Source organism: Euprymna scolopes, chromosome 12 (assembly GCF_053919585.1).
Source record: "Euprymna scolopes isolate OS-2025 chromosome 12, ASM5391958v1, whole genome shotgun sequence".
NCBI lineage: Eukaryota > Metazoa > Mollusca > Cephalopoda > Sepiida > Sepiolidae > Euprymna > Euprymna scolopes.
In genome coordinates, this window is record NC_136493.1 from 7,598,736 (window position 1) to 7,612,738 (window position 14,003).

General features: G+C 35.1%; 1 protein-coding gene across 2 annotated transcripts in view; it reads left to right on the plus strand.

Moving 5' to 3' along the window:
* The first annotated feature begins 5,648 nt into the window (after positions 1–5,648).
* The window catches only part of LOC145291160 (dipeptidase 1-like), a 227,126-nt gene continuing 218,771 nt past the window's right edge, over positions 5,649–14,003 (plus strand). The window contains exon 1 of one of the 2 annotated variants that reach the window (XM_080136687.1): positions 5,649–6,017. The gene's annotated coding sequence lies outside the window, so the exon portion shown is untranslated. Of the gene's footprint in view, positions 6,018–11,789; positions 12,137–14,003 lie in introns of those variants that run through there. The other variant, XM_080136686.1, reaches the window with a different exon arrangement.

The following is a 14,003-nucleotide window of genomic DNA, read 5'->3' on the forward strand; positions in this document are numbered from 1 at the left end:
GTAAAAAAAAAATAAATAAACCGAGCTGAGATCAAAACCAAAACCTAAAGAGAGTGAGTCAAGCACGATAACCATCAGGCCAGCTTAACATAGCCTTTAGAAACTACTTATTCGTAACCAAAAGATAACTGTCATGTGAACGACTCACGCATGCGCAGTTGTGAAACAGTTGACAAACAGATAAAAAAAAACTGATGCCCCCCCCCGAAGTACCAATTTTTCAATTTTTACCTCTTAGCAGCCTTTTTTTATGTAAACTGATTAAAAAGTTTTCTACATGTCTGAATATCCAATTTACCAAAATTCAAGTTTTTAGATAAAAAATTCACTGAGTATATAGGTTGAGAAGTGTATTTACACACACACATTTTCACTTTTATAGATATAATAGAATAGATACATAAGAAGAATGGTCATTTTACAATGTAAGGTTGACTTAAATTAATTCCAGCTGTATGAGGTGACATTCTCTCGGGTATGTACTCAATTTACTAAACTAATATAGCGTACTGGACAAACTTCTTAAACACTGCAACAATAAAAAAAAAATGTAAGTTTTTCAAAACAAGTTATATAATCTTAAAACTTGTTGCTCAATCGAGTGTAACGTACAAAATGTAACATGCTCTTAAATTTCTCCTTTCTATTTTTATGTTGATTATTCACGGGAGTGAAAGATAAAGTTGTCGCCAAAAAACAACAACAACAACAACACAGCTTCATTTCAAAACTTTTATTGAAAAAATAAACTCAAGTAACTTGATTATGTAGTAAAACTGACATCTAATCAATGAAGCCGCCTTCAGCCTCAATCACCACCTCGATACGGGTCCGGAACTGGGAGCATCCTTTTTTCCACAAACACATGCGAATACTCGGCGAATGGCGGCGATCAGGCTGGCTTTGGCGTTGTGGGAGGTTATGTTGGTGATGTTCTCGACGTATGACCGAACGAAATAGTCCGACGGGTTCAAGTAAAGGGAGGAGGAGGGCCAATGAGAGAAGGGTGCAAAGTCGTAGCACTCCTTCTGAAGACAAGCCTGGGTACTCTTCGGACTTATGGGCCGGCACTGAGTCCTGCTGCCACACCCAGAGTCTGCCAGCGGTCACCTAATTGCACCAGGCGAGCATTACACTCTTCAGCACATCCAGGTACACTTTGGTATTGCGTTTCAAGCCCATATCGAAGATGTGAGGTGGCATGATGTGGCCCTTATATAAAACCATAACCGTGGCAGGAAACTTTGTTTTTATTACACTGGGCACGTGTCTGTTATTCGTTGCAGTCCAGCAATGTATTTAGAGGGTGCTAGCAATAATCCTGTTGTCGTCACTTGGATCAGTAGAGAGCATGGGTTATACAGCGGCCCATCTCCGATCTCACTTGTTGAACACTGTCACTTTCAGACATGATAGAAGGCTCCTATCACTCTTGAGATTTGTACACAACTGGCCAATTAGTAGATGCCTTCAACAAAAACCGGTTTTTATTAAACGGATATGGAATCATGTCGTCCTTTCTAGGGCGACAATTCTATTGTTCGACCCTGTATTTATCCCTTCATTTCAAGTTTTTTTTTTTTTAACGCTCCAACGTTCCCTCTATCTATTCTTTTCCTTTTATCTCTATATATGCCTTCCATTTTTCTCAACGAAAACTGTCTTTTATCCACAATATTCTGTTTTAGTCATTTAACTTGTTTTGAAAATTATTTTCAATCCGCCTCTGTTTCATTTAGCAAGCAGTTGGCCTTAAGGTGAATGATTAGAATCATCTCGTTGTAAATAAAAAAAATTTTTTCTGAATTTTTTTCTTCTGAATTTTTGAGATGAGGATTACTTATTTGTATTATTTGGACTCCTCAGACTACTGTTCTCATCTTGTGTGTGATTTACATAATGTTTCGGTCGATATACCCTCCGACCTTCTTTAAGTGTATCTTGTTGAACTCGGGAATGTTTGTGCCGAACTCGGGAATTTGGACGGAATTTCGAACGGAACCATTTATTTCCTTTAAAGGGGTAGTATGCTCTCGTTCCGTCAGCCATGCCGCAGTGGTTAGAGTACATGGAAAAATCAATTGTAAAAACGTGCTATTCTTGAAGGTAAACGGTTCAATTATCACTGTGGGCGACCGGAAAATACAATTGCGAATTACTTAGATCCTCTATCCAGTAATGGCTGACGAAACGAGAACATGTTACCCCCGTGAAGTTAATAGAGGGGTTCCTTCGAAATTACGTCCAAATTCCCTAGTTCGAGAGAAACATTCCCAAGTTCAACACGATACATCTGAAGAAGATCGGAGGTTACATCGATCGAAAAGTTGTGAAAATCCAAAACGAATAGTTTTACTCTATATTTAACCAACCTTGAAAACTATTTTCAAGACGTTTCTCTTTTATTTAGCTTACTGCTGGCCTTAAAGCGAATTGACAGAATATTGTGATTGATAAGAGGGGAATATTTTTGCTCTAGAAGACAGAAAGAGAAAAAGGAAGAAAGAAAATAAGTTTTCTGTGATAGATGCCATTTAGTTTCAAAAGTCTTGTCTTTCAGAGCATATGAAAATCAGAATTTCAATGTCATACCTCCCTCCAACTGCGCACCCTCTGTCATGTGTGTAAGTTATTTTCAACCTAAAATTTATTTTAACAAAAAAAAAGCGTCTTTATAAAATTCACATTTCAGACTTGTCAGTTTTAAGCGGTTTCCATTTTAATCCCATCAAGAATAATTTCTCGATTACGTTTTTATGAACTGTAAATGAACTGTAAATGTTGCAGTTCAATTTTATCAGGTTGACAAGAAAGTTCTTGAGGTTTTTAACTCTTAAATTCCGTCTCAACCAAAAATTTATTGATCGAAATAAGCGCTATTAGAATCAACACACTTTTGCCAACGCAAAACAAGTGTATTCATGTCAGTAACGTGAAAAAAAATCTTGAGTTCTAGTAACGATGAAGTCGCTGAAGGCGTTTTTGAAGCATTTCTCATGCAGAAAGTTGTCGAGAGGCTTGAAAAATTGGTAGTCGGTTAGTGAGAGGTCTGGAGAGTATATCGGATGAAACTAGGTTTCGTAGCCAAATTCATGCAACTTCTGCAGGTTCGGTTTAGCAACGTGCAGTTGGGTATTATCGTGGATGAAACTTGTGTATTTTCTGTTTAATAATGCTGGGTATTATTGTCGAAGTTTCTGATGCATTTCATCCATTTTTTGATAGCACTTTTTTGCTGTAATTGTTTCGCTTGCATTCAAAAAACTGTAATAGATGAGACCGGTCGCAGACCACCAAACAGTCAGCATAACCTTCTTTTTGGTGCAACTCTGGCTTCGGGAAATGTCGTGGAGTTTCGTAGGCGTCTAACCATTAAACTGAGCATTGCCGGTTGTGTTAAAGAACCCACTTTTCATTGCAAGTTACAACCCGGTCAAGAAACGGGTCGTTATTGTTGCGTAAAACAAGGGAAGGTGATACTTCATAACGGCTTTTGGTTGTCGTTCAATTCATGAGGAACCCATTTGTCGTTTTTTGTTTTTCTAATCTCTCTCAGGTGATTGGAAATCGTCGTATACGTTACGTCTAATTCAGAAGCAATTTCTCGAACAGTTGTGCGTGGATTGACTTCAACTAATGCTTTTAATTGATTGTTGTAAACATCCGATGGCCGACCACTACGCTCATCATCTTAAGGACTCTCGTCGCCGCCACGAGATTTCTTAGTAGTCATTGTGCTGTGCGTTTTGTGCTGTGCGTTTAGTAGTGGTTTGGGGGCCAAACGTTTCGTTGATATATCGAGCTGTTTCAGCGGCTTTTCGGCCTAGCTTGAATTGAAATCAGAAAACTGTGCGAATTTGCTGTTTCCATCTTGTATTCCACACTTTGAAAAGAAAACATAATTGTTTTAAAACGATTGTTATTAAACAGTAAGATAGGGCGAAAAGCACTCTTTTTTAAAATGACATATAAAGTAAAGCTATTACAACGGAAATTTGAAAATACATTATTTGAAATCAAAAGTATGAATTCCGCAAGAACCTTCTTTGGGAGACATACATTTCACTATTTTTTTTTTAGAATGCATGACACCGGATGCGGAAGTTACATGTGTTGTAATGTGGACACCACATCACCTTACTCCACGATTTGTTAAGTATGAATAGCAAATCGGTTCATTTTTTTAATCTTCGAAAAAAAGAGAAATAAAAAGCGAACAGTTTTCTGTCTTTTTTTTTTTTTAACTTCATTGTCATCATCTGTTATTTATTTTTTTTTTTTTCTGATATGAGTTTTGAACGAATGTGTTTAATTATTTAAGAAAGCCAATCACAGTTTGTCGACTTACGAAAAACTACTGCGAACTGGCTTTTTTTAAAAAGAGAAATAAATCTTTAGTTGTCTACCTATTTTCGGTCATTTGTATCGGAGTCCGAAATTTAGAGCAGAATCTGAAATTGTATTGGAATCGGTAAAAATATTAATTTTCCGGGCAGTCTGATGTATGTGTTTTGCTGTTGTTAGGCATTTAACGTCCCTGGCGTTTTTTTAATGTGTGTGTAGGGCCAGGGGGTATGTATGTGTGTGTGTGTGTGTGTGTGTGTGTGTGTGTGTGTGTGTGTGTGTCCATTAATAATTTCTCGTGTGTTTAATTGTCGTTAGTGTACTGCGAGTAGTGTTGACACAAGTAAACGGATACTTTTTGGCAGAACATTTTTTGTTTTGTTTTGTTTACTTTTTAATATGTATTATACATCAGGCACCTTGCTCTTCCCATTCATCTGTGTCAAGCAGCGACTCGTTTTCAGTAGCGGTGAAGAAAGACTATATAAATAACTAGCGAGGAGGCGAGCGGCAGCGGCTGTGCCTGGAAAACATACACTTAAATATAACATTTAAATTTGTGTTACATAGCGGGGGGGGGGGGGATTCAAACGGATGATATATAATATAATATGTTTCGTATTGGTTAAAGGGAAAGTTGTTCCAAACTCGCATTTAGGTAAAAATGCACTTTCGTAAATAATTAAATTCATTCCAAACGTATCGAAAAAAAAACAAACAACATCTAAGTAAATCGCGATATATCCAAACAGTCGTGTGAGATGAATGAGCGGTAAGGATGTAGGCTCATTACCGTGGGATTCCGATTTCGAATCTCGCTCGATTCAGCTATTCTGATGAGTCGTAGACGCCAAAATACGTGTCTGTGGATAATTATACTAAAAAAAATATTTTTTGTATAATAATATATGTGCCGCTCGCTGCCGCTCCCCATGTGAGGGGACTAAATTGGTTAAAGGGAAAGTTGTTCCCAACTCGCATTTAGGTAAAAATACACTTTCGTAAATAATTGAATTCATTCAAAACGTATCGCAAAAACACACACACATATATATATATATATATATATATATATATATATATATATATATATATATATATATATATAATTACGTCAGCCTCTTTAAGAAACTTGCTTCTTATAGTTGAGCACTTTCAGTTGAATTATAAAGTCGGTCAATTTAGCTCTTATATAATGATTAGATCACTCTGACAGACGTTAAAAAATCATTTAAAAAATAAATGTTTCAAATTCAACGTTATTTCACGCGATTAATGGTAGCCGAATGGATTAGGTCCTTTCTAATGAAGCCAGAGATGGCTTCTGTCGCCGGGTTCGAATCTATCAACTGGTATTAATCGTGCCACCCTGCACTGATGATTACCGAAAGGATGAAACACTAGTGTCTGTAGGTATTTAATCATTATTATAGTAAATCTTCTTTCCATACGCCCTGGAGTTAAAGGTGCTTCTCTCCGAAAGTGAAAACGCTCAGATAGGAATTATATTTTGATATAATCATTTATTTTTTTTGCTGGGTTCCTTTAAGAGTTGGCACGCTTTTTATAAGATTACCTTTGTCTAAGTCGCCCCCTCCTGACTTTCATTGAGCATCCAGTTATAAAAACCGCATCCGTCTCTAACGTGTTGCGTATCGAAATTGGTCTCCCACGTAAGTAAATCTTAAATTCTATATTTTTATTATGTTAGGATCTTTGCTCGGTTTTGTCATGGATATTTTTGCTTATATTCTGGTTAGCTAAAATTCCATCTGCCAAATTAACATCAAGTTAACATTTCTGAAAACTATAAAATGTAAACATTTCAACTTAAAATAATTTTTTACATGTTTAAATATTTCTATCTAACAATATATTTTTACTAATGATAATAATCGGCTATTTAATTTCAATCATTATAATCGATCATTTAATATTTTCTATTTTTCCCCATTAGACTAACAACACAACAGCTAATTTGCATAATCCTTTAAACACTCAGTTTAATTAATTCCCTATGAGTTTTTTTTTTTAAGTTTTCTTATGGAATAATCATCTTTAGTGAACTATTACGTGTAATTATATTCATGCAGATATTCCACACGATTTATACTTGCGTAATATTTGCGTAAAAGTTTATAGTAAACACAAACCTTTTTTTATATATATTTATGTATGCCTATATATATTTGTTTAAAAAAATTGCCTACTAAACTCCTTTGTGGTCTACAGATATGAAACTTCATATATAGGGTATTCGAACTTTATATTTGGGTTTTATTCCGGGAAAATCTGTGCAAAAGTGTGAAAATTAAAAAAATAGAATTTGCCAAGTGAAGGTCAAACGACTGACATTACGAATAGCATGCGTAACGTAATAGCTACTGATTGGTTCATGTTTTAATTTTTAGCCTTGCAAAAAACATATCTTCATAGCTCAGGCATTAACGTCAAAGGAAAAAGGCAATCGTGAGCAAAATGTTTTTTTTTCCATTCTCAGTGGTAGCGCACGAGTCTTTTTTTTTAACTTTTTAAATAATTACTATATAAAATATAATAATAAATACAAAATTTGCATTAATCAAAATATCATATTTATATATATGTGTGTGTGTGTGTGTGTGTGTGTGTGTGTGTGTGTGTGTGTGTGTGTGTGTGTGTACTAGCATGGGTGCCCAGCGTTGCCTGGATGTTTGGAGGTGTGTGTTGAGAAAAAAAAAGTGGTAGTAGGAAGGCAGGCTCGACCTCGTACAGTGAAGGGGGAAAGGAAGGGGGGGAACCTGACGTCTGTTACGACCACCAAAAAACCGGAAGTGACGTAGATTTACATTAAGGCTAAATAATCGAAAAAAGGGGATGCCTTTCGAAAATATCGGCGAAAAAAGCGACCCCTCCCTGTTGAAAAGTGCCCAGTTGAGGGTGAAAAAATTAATGTTTTTAGCCAATTTTTCGGTATTTGTGGTCTGAAGGGTCAAACTTCAAAACGATACTGATCTTGTGAAAATCCGTTACTTCTGTCGAAAGTTTTAGGCAGACTTGAAAACACACATACATACGTTTATATATTGGTAACTCAATTTAAAAACTTGCCATATCTCTGAATACCCTTTATGTAAAATTTCAAATGTTCAGACCAGAAATTGTCTTTAGTAATTTAGTAGAGACCGCAGAGGTCAATTTTTTTACACTCTGATCCCTATTATGACCTCTTAACATTTATTGTTTTGGGCTCAAGTCAAGTTATTAAGTTAGATCCATGTCCAAGGAACCTATATCTAAAATTTCAATTGTTTATACCCAAAATTGTCGGAGAAGTCTGGTAGAGTTGTCAAAGGTCAAATCGTTGAACTTTGACCCTTTAACAGCTTAATTTCTGGCCGGAAACGGATTACAAAGATGTTCCCAAATCTAAGTACCCTGTATATCAAATTTCGAGTCTGTAGACTAAAAATTGACAGAGTTATATTGATAGATAGACTAGCATTTCAGCCGGACTGAAATGCTAGTCTATCTATTTATATATCTATGAAAGTGAAAGTGTCTGTCTGTCTGTGTGTGTCTCTGTGTCTACATTTCCCTACGCAATAACTCTGCCAATTTTTAGTCTACAGACTCGAAATTTGATATACAGGGTATTGAGATTTGGGAAAATCGATGTCATCCGTTTTCGGCCAGAAATTTGGCTATTAAAGGGTCAAAGTTCTACGATTTGACCTTTGGCAATTCTAACAGACTCCTCTGACAATTCTCGGTCTACACTCATGAAATTTTAGATATCGGTTCCTTGGACATGGATCTAACTTTATAACTTGATTTGAGTCCAAAACAATAAATGTTAAGGGGTCATAATAGGGGTCAAAGTTAAAAACTTGACCGTTTTTTTTTTCTTTTTTTTTTTTGCTCAACATACACCTCCAAACACCCGGGCAACGCCGAGCTGAAATGCTAGTATATATATATATTCTTAGAACCTATCTACTAACACTCCCAGACATGTGTAGTACATTTGTGTGAAATTTCAAAAAATCGGTTCAGTGCCTTTTATATTGTTATAGCACTAGTTAAAGTGTTACAATGAAAACAGACTGCTGGAATAGTGTAGCAAAATGTAATAAGAACATAAAGTTAGGGCATTTGTCTAACCAACGAACAACCTTATTTGGTTCACCGGATATCGACTTCCGCCTTACGGGCTTGTCTTCTGGTATTTATTGTGTATGGATCAATTCATTTGTAGTTAACACAAGTAGTTCCACTACAACATATATATATAAGAAGATATTTCGAAAAAAAAAAAATCTTCGGTATGAAAGGAGTTGTGTTTGAAGGCTATATCATATGCAAATATGATATAATTAAATTACCCAGATCTGATGCAATGTAACGACCTATATTAAAAAAAAATGTTGTATTTTCTTTTTTAAATAAGTAGAAAAAAGGGGTTTTATATGAATATCAACACAACAACAACAAAAAAACCGTCTAGAATAGATTTACACGGCATGTGTTCTATCTTCCCCTCCCCCACTTTCTTTCTACCCGACAAAAGTTGGAATTTATTCTTCTAGTCAAAACAGAGTTTCACATTACACCCGACCAAAAATAGTTTATTATGCACGTCATCTGTAGATCTGTAGTTATTGCCATTTGTTAGCTTCTACACACAATAAAGTTATTTGTCGCACTGACATTAATGTTAAAAACCCACCATTTCTACTAAACAATTGAAAAGGATTTTTCTTATACTTAGTCATGGATATGCGAGCGACTTCATAAAAGTTAAAAAATTTACATATTCATTTAAAAAACTAACTTCCATTAATTAAAGATCATGAAATAAATAATTAATTAATAGAAGTTCGTTTTTTAAATGAATATGTAAATTTTTTAACTTTTATGGAGTCGCTCGCATATCCATGACTAAGTATAAGAAGAAATCCCTTTCAATTGTTTAGTAGAAATGGTGGGTTTTTGTTAACTTTTATGAAGTCGCTCGCATGTCCATGACTATATATATATATATATATATATATATAAGCGGGGGAAGAGGACGCCCGGCTTTGCCCGGTCGTAAAATATGCTTTAATATGATATTTTCATTTGTTCAGATTTCTTATATATTATTATAGAATCGTGATTTCAAAAGTTGAAAAAAAGTACTTAGGTGCCATCAGCTAGAATCGAAACCGAAAGTAAACTTGTAGCATTAAAAGCTGATGATGTTACTATTGTAGCAACGTGACACGCATATGAACTGATTAAAAATTAAAAAAAAAAAACTAAGATGAATCTACAAAATGTATAACGATCTTTTTCAATTTTGACCCATTTTAAACATTTAAAAACAATTTTAACCAGCTAAAGACCCATGAAAGAACGGTCCGTAAAAAAATCCAATCGTTTGAGGCCACTAGCGCCGCTCTGCGACTTTTAGTTTCGAGAGAGAGAGTTTGAAAATATGGAGACAGACAGACAGACAGACAGACATATAGTCTTCTACATATACATACATATATATATATATATATATATATATATATATATAACTACTTCATTTACTCACATAAATTCAATATACGAAAGTATAGATTTGTGCGTAAAGTATTTACTTGAAAAGTGCTCAATACGTAGGTAGAGCTAGTTAGTAATTTATAAAATATATATGGCGATTAAGCTACACTGAATATTCTGCGTTTCATCCACTTATAGGATTCGTCAGGCTTATGCGCGAATTCTGATAGGAAGGGGCGCGGTGGATACTAGAAAGCTGATTGGCTAACCAGAAATCCTCAACATATATAAAAACAAGAAGCAACCACAGAATTCGCGCATAAGCCTGACGAATCCTATAAGTGGATGAAACGCAGAATATTCAGTGTAGATTAATCGCCATATATATTTTATAAATTACTATATATATATATATATATATATATAGGGGGACCCCAAAAAACAAAAGCTTAATAGAGGCTATCTAGAACGTATGCTGTAGAACAAAGAAAAAAGGCCAAAGACCCTAGTGTTTTGGTGTGATGTTTTGAATATAATAAACTAGTTATGACCAAAGTTCAATTTCATTCGGACAAAACACTAAGAAACGGGGCGCGTTTTTTTTGGTCACCCCATATATATATATATATATATATATATATATATATATATATATATATATATATATATATATATATATATGTGTGTGTATATATATATATATATATATATATATATATATATATATATACTAGCGGCCGGTTTTGCCCGGTCGTAAAATACGCTTAAATATGATATTTTAATTTGTTCATTTCAGTCGTGATTTCAAAAGTAAAAAAAGTATTTGGGTGTCATCAGCAAGAATCGAAACCGAAATCACAGCATACAAAGCTGGTTACGCTTCCACGTCATGAACGCGAAACGCATATGAACTGATTAAATATTAAAAATGAAAAATAAACTAATGTACTAAGATGAATGTACAAAATGCATAACGATTTTTTTCAATTTGACCCATTTTTGACGCCTTAAAAACTATTTTACCCGATTTAAAAACTACTTGAACCAGCTAAAGACCTATAAAAAAGCCTGTTTATGGAACATCGAATCATTTCAGGCCCGTAGCGTGCGACTGTTCGGGAGAGATAGAGTTTGAAAATAAGGAAATAGACAGATATATATATATATATATATATATATATATATATATATATATATATATATATATATATATATATATATATCAGATGTTTTTGTAAGGGTAATGCCCGATTTAGCAGAAAGACGCGTTAAAAGCATCATAAAAGCAAAACATGTTAGAGAGACGTGCCATTTCATCATTTAATAATACACATCAGACTAGCATCCTAATGTACGCGATGTGCATGGTCTACGCATGCACAAATATACATTTATACAGACATTTACTTGTGAAGAGTTATATGCGTAAAAACATATACTGATTATATAGATTCATTGATTGATTTGAAACAAGGGAATACAATCCAGTGTGCAGGGGTTATGAGAGCTCTTTATACCAGGCGTTTCGAAGCCTAATGCCTCTCATCAAAAGAGGAGGGTAGGTGCGGCGTCTAGCAACAGGCATATTAGGATTTTTTGTATAGGTTGAATATATTAGAAAGGGAGAGAAGGGTCTCTATGTGATTATTAGATAATTATTAGATCTATAATATGTTAGAGTGAAACTTTAGTAGGATTGGACGATAGAGGTACGAGGTACTCTTTTGAGAGTAGGGACTTATATGTTATGGGAGTTCATTAACATCATGCAACCTTTGCTTCACAATTACACATGCAGATATCCTTACAGGGTGTATCCATTGTCTCTTGAGACTGAATGGAGGCATCAATCGTATGCGCGCATGTGTGTGTATGTGTGCGTGTGTGCGTGTATGTGTGTGTGCGCTCGCGCGTGTGTGTCGATATAGAGATACATAAACAAACTTTTGAAGGAAAATACTTGACTCAAATCCTATCAGTTCTATTTTAATATATTTTTATTTATACGCATAAACATAGGTTTCTTCTAATATCAGGATCAAGCACACCTCCCAGCCACACCGTCTCCTTTTGTATGCGTATAAACGTTATTTTTCTTACACCATATCTCTGCTGCTCCGCCCTACCCCCCCCCTCTCTCTCTCTCTCTCTCTCTCTCTCTCACACACACACACACACACGCGCTCTCTGCTCTGCTCTCTTTCTCTGTTCCCACGTGTGGATAAAAGGCTATCCTAAGCAAACAATTCAGAAGGAAAGTACGACAAGACGTTTCTCAAAGGTAACGAATTATTTTCATTTTTTTTTTTTTTGCTGCACTTATTTTTACTCATTTTTCGTTGTTAAAAAACCCGCAGCAGATATATTTAACTTCAGACATCTGCACTAAGTATTAAATGCAACATGTGTAAAATGTCTAGAAGAGTCCACATATATAATGCATGCGTGAAAGTGTATTGTTAATTCATGTATCATTAGCTCTCAGTCTGTCGACGGGGAAAAATTGCATATCTTTTTTTTCTGCGAGCTGTTTCCTTCTCTCTCTCTCTCTCTCTCTCTCTCTCTCTCTCTCTCTCTCTCTCTCTCTCTCTCTCTCTCTCTTTCTATATTTCTTCGATTTAATATTTGGAGTGATACGATATTTTTAGGTTTTGCGTTTTAGTCGAAATATGTATGCATATATGTAGCCAAATATGTTACCATGAATAAAAAATATATACTATATATTTTATTCACTAAAAATTCTTGCGCAAATCATCAGAACGTATTCAATGTTAATAACCGGTGTTCCTTGAAGTCAATGTGACAACAAGTATCCCCAGATGTCTAGTTTTTTCAACCTCTTTGCAAAAAACTTTAAGTTATCACAACCGCCGTTTATCGTTGGTTTCTTGCTGGCAACGACTATTGGTCTTTACTGAAATTTCAGTGGCTATAAGCTTCCTTAAAGTCCCAGTACTCCTCGCATTTATCCAGTGGAGGTCTGTTTAATGCTCTCCTGCTTTCGTCTTTCCATTATCCTTGACCCTGCCCCATAATGTTGTGTAATATCACCCGAGGCTGTGCGTGTTTTTGTTTGTTTGTTTGTTTGTTTTGTTTGTTTGTTTTTTTGCCCCCAGATGTCAGCTTATGGAATTTCGAACAAAGTTAGTTATTTTCCTATTGCTATTTATCTGTGGCTGTTAAACATTATTATTATTATGTGTGTTGGTTTACGCATTCAAGGACTTTCCTTTTTTTTTGATGTTGTTATCATCTTCGTGTTATTATCAAAGATTTCTATTTGAGAACAACTTGTGGTGGTTTCTAGAGACTGAGTGACAACAAGTCTCCTCGGATTTCCTGTACTCTCCACCACTTTCGATAACCTTTGCAGATGGATTTGCGTTTTCGCATAGCCGGTTACCATTGATTTCTCATTAGCAGCGACTATTGGACTTCACTGAAATTTGGGTGGCAATCAGCTTCCCCAAGGTCCCAATCCTTTTTGCACTCATCCAGCGGAGGTCTGACTAGTGCTTTCTCTTTTCGACCGTACCATCCTCCTTGACATTCCTCACTTATTTGGTGTGGTGCCAGTTTATGGTGACACGCTCAAAAAAGGGGGCAGAAGTCAGGAGTGTAAACGGATTTAACTTACAATCATACAATTTTCAGTTTTCATCATTCCATGTGGTTTGTTTTATGTTCACTTTTATGTTCAGTTTGTGTCTGTAATTCATATTATTATTATTATTATTATTATTATTATTATTATTATTATTATTATATATTCATTATTATTATTATTATTATTATTATTATTATTATTATTATTATTATATTAACTCACTAAGAGTATTCACACAAGTCATCGTCAAAGATTGTTTTTTGAGAACTAGTGGTTTTCCCTGGAGTCTGAGTGACAACAAGTCTCCCCAGATCTTCTTGCTTGGATGGTTTATCCGTTTGTATATCCATGTCCCATAGGATCTTGTGATTTTCATTTTCCATTACGGCTGCCGGTTTGTGTTTGTACAATTTGTCTGTGTGTTCAGATTCATTTGTTTGCATAATTACCAGTGCACCGCCTTCCCCACTTGATTGTGTCTATTTTTATATTCTTTTGGGGCTAATTTGCTGCATTCACTTATTATGTGATTTATTGT